The sequence below is a fragment of the Sturnira hondurensis genome, unplaced genomic scaffold (genome assembly GCF_014824575.4).
Source record: "Sturnira hondurensis isolate 20B ecotype Veracruz unplaced genomic scaffold, ASM1482457v3 Scaffold0006413, whole genome shotgun sequence".
NCBI lineage: Eukaryota > Metazoa > Chordata > Mammalia > Chiroptera > Phyllostomidae > Sturnira > Sturnira hondurensis.
Genome location: NW_028079044.1, coordinates 42,113,324 through 42,121,988, shown reverse-complemented (window position 1 = coordinate 42,121,988; position 8,665 = coordinate 42,113,324). Strand labels below are relative to the sequence as shown.

At 40.2% G+C, this 8,665-nt stretch overlaps 1 pseudogene; it reads left to right on the top strand.

The window, feature by feature from the left end:
- Positions 1 to 4,252: 4,252 nt before the first annotated feature.
- Positions 4,253 to 8,665, top strand: part of LOC118988781 (metalloendopeptidase OMA1, mitochondrial-like) — a 122,054-nt pseudogene continuing 117,641 nt past the window's right edge.

Sequence of the window (8,665 nt, the reverse complement as noted above, 5' to 3'; positions counted from 1 at the left end):
AAAAGTATATGTATGTGCTATAAGATAGGCTGTGAGGAAATTATTTAACTAGAGTAAAATGTACCTAGTAAATCCAGATTAAAAAACCTTTTTCTAAGCCAGAGTCTTATACATTAAGGTTACAATCAGAAAATTGGGCTGTGGACACCTCAAGATCCTAAACTAGGAAATGGCTAAAATTGGTCATTATTCTCTAAAGCAGAAACATAATAGCAAAATACTGAAACACAAAGTAGATTCTGGCAAACACTATGTTCAAAATTTAAGTTTATCAGTAATTCCCCATAGTCTTCATTATTTCAAATACTATTTAGCATGTACATTAATTAATTATTTACAACTTTAAAATGTTACGAAATTTTTTTCACTGACAGTGTCTATGATTATTTCTCAGGCCTTAGGAATGTGATAAAGATGATTTTAATGAAAAGGGATTTATTATTTGTTATAAAAGGCCTAGTTAATTAGATGACTTTGGTGAGAATAGAACTGAATTTAAAAATACATTTATACTGAAATGGAACTTTATGATACATTTTAATTTAGGACATGGCCTGGGTGGTGTAGCTCAGTGGATTGAGTGTGGGCCTACAAACCACACGATCGTGGTTCGATTCCCAGTCAGGGCACATGCCTGGGTTGCAGGCCAGTCCCCAGCAGGGGACACATGAGAGGGAAGCATACATTGATATTTCTCTCCTTCTCTCCTTCCCTTCCCCTCTAAAGATAGATAAATAAAAAATCTTTAAAAGAAATTTAGGACATGAAAATAGCATGATACCGTATTAGAAGTTTACCTGTTAAGGCAAAAAATAAAAAAAATCATGCAAAGTTAGGGATAAAAATCTATTAAGAAATTATCTAAGACCGAATTGAAAAACTAAGACCGAATAGAATGATATATACGGCAGAAAAAGAAATTCAATCACATAAAAGGCAAGTTAAGAATCGGAAGATTTATCAGGAGTTTTATAGCCCAAATACAATATTGATTCAAGATGAATGATACTTGAATTTAGAATGCCAATCATCCAAAAAGTCTCCTAATATCAGGGGTTGACTCAGTTACTGAAAGTCTGTACTGGACTCTTTGTCCAAGATAGCTCCTCCCTTCAGGTCTGACACGTCAGTTGATATGAAATGGGGCCAAGTCATGCCTCTCCCTCTCTCTCTCGAGCCCCTGCCTCTGGCTAACGTGGATTTCTTCACTGCACGGTGGTCTCAGGGTAGTCAGACTTCTTATATGGTGGAAATTTCACCGAGAACATGTGCTCCAAGAGATCCAGGTGTAAGTTGCAAGGCATCATAAGACCTAGTCTCAGAACTCATGCCTCATCAATTAAACCACATTCTAGTTGTCAAAAGGGAAGCAAAGGGTCAGTTTAGATGGAAGGGGTGGAGACTACGCATGGAGGTAGATATTAATACACTAGGAATGGTTCACTGGGGACCATCCTCAGAGACTAGCTGCCACACTGCCTTTAGTACTTCATTTTATTCAACTGCTTCTTACAGATTACTTCAATGCCCCTCCTTTCATTTCATTTATGATGTTTTCAATTTAATTCAGAGACCATTTCCCCAAGTTTGTGGCTATAATACTTCATGTTAGAGATATTTTACTGTTCTTGGTTACCTTTTTATTTTGACAGCACTCTTTTGCTCATTAATTTATTTATGAATCCAACAAGCTCTCTATGAGTACCTATTGTTCTGGTTTGGGGTTACAAAGGCAAATATAGAAAGATCTCTGTGCCAAGGGGGTTTCCCAGTACTGTAGGGTATCAACATATTAATAAACAGAGTTATTATAAGATAAAAAATTTGTTAACTACATTGCCAATAATACATAAGAAGTTATTTGAACAAAGGGATAAGGTTTCCAGGTGAGTGAACATAAAATGTAAAAGTGATATTTCTGGAGCTTGAATTTTGAAAAAGGGTAAATTGAGTATCAACAAAATGTTGAAAGCCTGTCCTATTAAACTGAATTTCTCAGTAAAGTTGCTGAACCAGAGAGAGTCAACTATGATTTCTGATGGATGACAGAGAAGGGGCCAAGTTTTCCTATCACTGAATTGGGAATGAACCAAGACATAAAGCAAAGAAGTAAGAACACTGAAGCTGAAAGAAATATGAAGAATGCAGAATTCATGAGAAGACCCTTTAGATGTCTCAGAACCTAAAACTAAAGTTTGGGCTATTTTTACTAGATCTTCAAGCATTAGAGGCAGTCTCAGCCAATTACCACAATACCACGTGCTGGGGGATATTCAGAGTATGAGGGCAATACAGGGAGTGCCTGACAATTGTCACCTTATCACAGGGCCCCTCTTACCTGTCCACCTTATATAAATTAACAGTTCACAAAACAGTTCTAGTTCATTTTTTTCTCAATAAAAACGGCTTTGTAATGTCATAAAACCAAATAAAGTTGCTTCCAAGTGTGTCTGTTCAAGTACTCCTGGGGCAATGAGGACCAGCGTTCCCTAAGCCCCTATCTGTTTTTGTGCGAGGGAACCACACTCTTTGAAGACCACAGGAAGAGGCACAAGAAAGGAAAATGCAGAAGAGAACTTAGAAAACAACAGTATCTCTCACCCTACCCCCCCCAAAAAAAAAGTACAAATGCAGACAGGCAGATACAGCGAATGCTTCTAGTTTTGGATTTTCTACTAACATACTTCAAGGGGATTCCAGGCAGGATAGGTAAGCATCCTGTTGGCAGTGTGACATTATTTTTCCAGTCCCCACAGTCAATGAATTTGCTTCTCTAGAATGAGAATTCCAGGAGGTCATGATTATGTTATTTTTCTTACNCCCCCCCCCCCAAAAAAAGTACAAATGCAGACAGGCAGATACAGCGAATGCTTCTAGTTTTGGATTTTCTACTAACATACTTCAAGGGAATTCCAGGCTAGATAGGTAAGCATCCTGTTGGCAGTGTGACATTATTTTTCCAGTCCCCACAGTCAATGAATTTGCTTCTCTAGAATGAGAATTCCAGGAGGTCATGATTATGTTATTTTTCTTACTGATACAGAAAGTCAACTACGCTTCTGCTGTTTTTGGTCTCTACAGGGCACTTCTTTGTCTTAGGGTGGTTTGCTTTGGTTTTCCTTCTTCGTCTGTAATCTCCAGTACCATTGCCTCATAAGAAATAACTACTCAAATGTTTTACATATGTAAATACATACACATGTATGTATACATGTTTGTATCTACCGAATACATGTAATAGATTATATATTGTATATGTATATGTTTATATACCTAGGTATGTGTACACAATAATTTTTGGTATCTTATGTGTGTATGATTTTTAATACACAGGTAGAGTATTGTGGTGTACATTTCTCACTTGTTTCCCACTCAGCTTGATACTTTCAGATTTGTCATTGGATACACATCGGTATCTCCAAGCATTGCACATTTTCCCACTAATACAATCCCAGTTTGCCTCCAAGTCCCCCCGGTATAACTAATGCCACCGTGACTGTATTTGTCTATTCCCCCTCAGAGACTGTGTCTTTGAGGCAGGAGTGCTGTCACTGGGCTTCGAGGTTTGTGGATATTGATTTACACTAAATTTTGCCAGATTGTTTACCAATTTCATTGCTAATTTTTACCAGCAGTGCAAGAGATTACTAATGTCTTTCCAAATCCCTGCCAATGCGTGATGGTAGCCAGCATCTTAATTTTTGCCCTTTGGCTATAAAAGTCTTGCTTGAGCCTAATTTTTTTCACGGCTGCGTCCGCTCCTCCTCTTCACAGAGGCTGCAATGTAGCGGTTACTCATAAATGTATACCGAACAAATACGTGTGAGTGAAAGGCAAAACACTGCAATCTTCAATGTTGTATAGACTTTTTTAAAATATAAATGTAGTGTGCTTAAAGGATTTCAATACTCTGGAAAGTTATGTTTTTCTGAGCCAGCTTTTGGAGCTCTCTGGCAGAAAGGTTGAGTTTAGCAGAGGTCAATTGCCATTTGGATCCAACATTTTATATGCTGTTGACTTTCCTAACTTTTTACCATTCCTGCTGGGGATTTGTTTTCAATCCATGAAATTGCTATGATTTACTTTCCGATTTATTTGCTTGTGTAGTAGACACTCTTTTTGGTTGTCTTCCTGTTCCATGCCCTGCTTTTCTGGGAAGTGACTCTGCCCGCCCTCCTAGAAGCACAGCCATTCTGAAGGGCTGTTGTTTCTAATGAGTGACGTTGTCCTTCTGGCTGTTGGTAAACAGACAATGTATGGGCGCATAGTCCAAGCAAAGCATCTCGGGGATGGCCAGAGGTCTGTACTTGGACTTCATACGTCGGCCATTAAGGAAATAGACGGGACTCAACAGCAGGGAGTAGCCCCAGAATCCCCTCCTTCAGTAGCTGATAGACACGAACAGAGAAGAAAGAGTGTTAGAGTGGAGAGTGGAAATGGGTGGGTCTCATGGACAACTCTTTTAATCTTCCGGTGAGGAGAGAGAAACCATTTCTGAGAACACCTGGCAGTATCCATACAGAAAGATCAGGACTGCAAACACAGTGCTTTTTTCTTAGGAGGTCAACTCTGCGTAACTAGGTTCATAATAATTGCCACTCGATAGAGTCTAAATTCCACATTTCTACTTATGCTCAATGTTAAACATTCTCACCTCTGACATTGTTATAAGGGCATGCTGATGAGCGTCTACTAATTTAGCCATTAGCTGGAGGATCGTCCACAAGGAAAGTCATTAATGCCCGTGTGTGATCGTGGGGAAGCTGGGTTGAAAGGATTTCCACTCAGAGTTTCCTCAGGATGAATTAAATTCATTAAATTCTGCCCTAGGAGTTTAAAATCAAGACATCCAGTTTTAATTAGTCTCCATAGCAATGTGACTTTGGTGGGAGACATATGAATTAAGGCGCTGCGGGTGTCCAAGTTCAGCAGAGTGCTTGGAAAAGAGAACACTAGCTCTGTAAAAAGAAAGCCCCTGTAAGCTCATGGGCAATGGCAAATGTCTTGGCCAGTTTGTCAGGGGCCTAGGAGAACTGAAAGATCAAGAGAAAGAGGGCTTAGAGTGGAGGTATTTGGATGTATCCACAGGAGTAGTCACATTGTGTGGAGGTCTTTGTATCACAAGTTAACGCCAACAGCGAGCGAGTACTGTTAAACAGAAATGGCCAAGTAGATAGAATGAATGAATCTGCCGATGACTCAACCTGCTATCCTCTGTCATCAACCACCCTGGTGTTGGCACAATGACAATATGAAAGGAGTAGCTAGTTATTTGGGCACGAATGGAGGCTATGCATGTGCCCCTAAACATGAGATCTCACTCACAAAAAGTTGGGTTAATTGTTGTCCCTGGCAAATGTCCCACCTGTCAGCAGCAGAAACCATACAAACTCTCCAGCATTGCATTATCCCCTCAAGAGACCAGTTCCCTGTTTGAGGACAAGTTAACTGCATTGAATCTCTTCTACTATGGAAGAAGCGACGATTCATTTTATTGACTGAAATAGGTACATATTCTGGACAACAGGTTCCATTTCCTACCCTTAGTTTACTTTCGCTACTCTCAGATATTCCACTACCATTACTTCAGGGCTTGCACAGTAGTTGAGCCACCCACACAGGATCCCATGTACTGTTGTGGCAGACTATAGACTCCATTTTACAACAGTAAAAGAGCAGTAATGAACATTTGACAGTGGAATCCAATTGTACAGCCTACAAACTTTTGGCCTGATAGAATGGTAGAATAACCTGTTGAAAGCACAGATGAGGCACCTGATATAATGTGCCTCATTATAATGCGCCTTGTGAGGGTTGAGAGCCATCCTAAATTCATACTTGCATTCATTTCGTTTGGACTGTGTCCCTAACATATATAAGACATAGGCCTAGGGACCAGAGTATGAAAGTGGAAATGGACACATTTGTCATTCCTCCAGTTATATAAAGAATAATTTATAATTTCCATACCCACAAATGTGGCTTTCTGGGTTTAGAGGTCTTCATCCCTGTAAACACGAGGAATGTTTCTACTAAGTGAAACAGCAAAAGTCCTATTTGAATTTAAGATTTATCTGCTGCCTGGGCGTTGGGGGCTCCTTAGCCTGAGAGAATGGCACACAGGAAGAGAAATAGGGAAGCTGGCACAGAAGTGGTCCATTCCAGTGTCTCTTTTCATACCCTTGCCCAGTCTTTATGATGAGAAGGAGATCAGTGGTTACAGCCTGAGAATGGCATGGTGACCCTTCAGGGTTAAGGATCCACGTTACACCGCCAGGTGAGCCCCCTTGACTGGTAGAGGTGCAGGGTGAGGGGCAGATCAATCTAGAATTGCTAGATGAGCAAAAAGATCATGAGCAACAAGGTACCAGCCTTTGTGGGGCAAGGACCTTTATTGGGAGTAGGTGGCTCTCATAAACTTGCTTTTACATGATAGATCAAGAGACCAGCCAGTATCCTGGAGGAGCATTGTGGATCTGGATGGTGCAAAGAGTAGAATGTGGCAGACCCTGCTCCGTATTTCCCAGATCCAGCGTGCAGGAGTAAAAGACCTATCCTCTAGGTACTGGGAGGGCAGCTGCCTGACAGCCCTAATCTACTAACTCTCTGGAAGTTGCCATGGCTGAAAAAGAACAGTCTCATAAGGGCCGTATCTATGTCCCAGAGGCAGCTTGCGCAGCGTGATTGCTTGATGCAGGACTCTAAAACTCCCTCACCCTGACTTCGGAGGATTAACAGTAACTTCAGTGTTTCCTGTGGGTTTGGCTGAGGCCTTCAGTGTGACTGCATCATTGCCAGGCCTTGCCCTCTGCCCAATGATGCTACCTTCCCTTTACAAGATTTAATCCTCTGAGCACTCTAATAAATTCCTACATGCTAATCTCAAAGCCTGAATCCCCAGGAACTGAATCTCCAGTAGTAACAATCAATCAATCAATCAAGTAAGCAAACACATAGTGAAATAAATCTTTGAGTGCTTTTTAACAATATGGTGGAATCCCCAGTCTGCTAGTGAATGCCCACTTTCACATACTTAATTCAAAATATCTACTATTTCAAAAAACCCCCGACTGAATATATAAAAATGTTATGGACTTTTTCTCTATAGAACTACCTCAAAGAGTCTTCTTAGCATTCTGTTATCTTTTGAAATCAATTGTTGATATCTATGTAAAACAGGAAAGAAAAGGTGGGAGAAAAAGCGGAGGTTTATTGAAATGTGTGACAGGGGAGTCCAACCCGCAGCTGACAGGCTGCACGTGACTCAGGATGGCTATGAATGCAGCCCCACTCAAAACTGTAAATTTACTTAAAACACTGTGCAATTTTTTGTGCATGATTATATCTCAATGTATGTAACGTATGGCCCAAGGCAACTCTCCTTCTTCCATTGCGGCCGAGATGCTAAAAAGTTTGGCCCGTTCTGGATGACATATTATCCCATACAATTTTCATAACGGTTGCACGAGGTAGGCATTGAACTCGTGTATACCTCCCCTAGGTAGCTGTCTCAAAGGTAGCTATGTTGTGAAGGCCAAGACACTTAAGTTTCAGACCTGCTAACTTGCATGGGCTCTTTCCGAGATTCTTGCCACGCCCATAACACTGTGTGCTTGTTTGTATACGTACATTTTGGGAAGTATAGTGTTTAAAATTAGTTTTCAAAAAGAAGGATCCACAGTCTATCCAACTTTCAGACTCCCCCAAACCTGAATCTGCCTCTGGTGCTAATTTATTGCTGTAGATTCTTTGATATTGGCCCTGTGCTTGGTGCAAATTGGGCACTGGCTTTAAGTGAGAGCCAACATTAATTTTAGTTCACTGATTTTTCCTGTAATTTGATCAAAGTTTGGGGTGAACGCTTAGTTTCTTTTATTGGGTTTGGATAACTATTCCTCTAGGACTTTCATTACTTTTCAGGACAGAAATACAGGGGCTTTTCATGATTAAGATTTCTAGGTTTTCAGCCTCAATTTTTTTCACCTCATCACCATGCTGGAGCGCATTGGTAGAGTGTGAAGAAAACTGGCCTATACACCAAAGAAATGCTTCCAATAACTTTCCTCTGACCTTCGGGGTGTGAGAGCAAGACTTGAAAGCGGTTCTCTCAGCGTATTGGTCTTGCCCCATCTAAGAAACCACTGCTTTCATCCGGGTTTCTCTTCCAATGCTGTTTGCCGTGGGAGGCTTTATGTTCTGGCCCAAGAATTACCCCTGTCACTTATTGCTAGGGCATGTTGTCATTTCCACTTAAAGGTACAGCACTGATGGTAACAGTAGTGATGAAAGATGATTTGAAATTTCAGAATATCAAATACATGAATTTTTATATGTTACCAAAATTAATTATTTATACCATATTCTTTTGAAGCAGCTATACATTGGGCTTGCTATTGACCAATAGATAATCATGACTCTCGTGGAGAATATTGGTGAATCTGTAAAATAAAACTTTATTTTCATTTAAAATTAGCATTGGTCAATGATTATTCATTCAGACTTTGAACACAAGATATAAAACAGCTCATCTGACAAAGTAGGTTATTGTCTTTTACATGTTCATTCTCAAAACATGTAAATATGGTTTAATTAACTTGTTTAAAAACTTGGTTTTTGGCAGGGTAAGGGCAGTTTGGGAAAACACTGTCTCCTGAGTTCTTTGTCA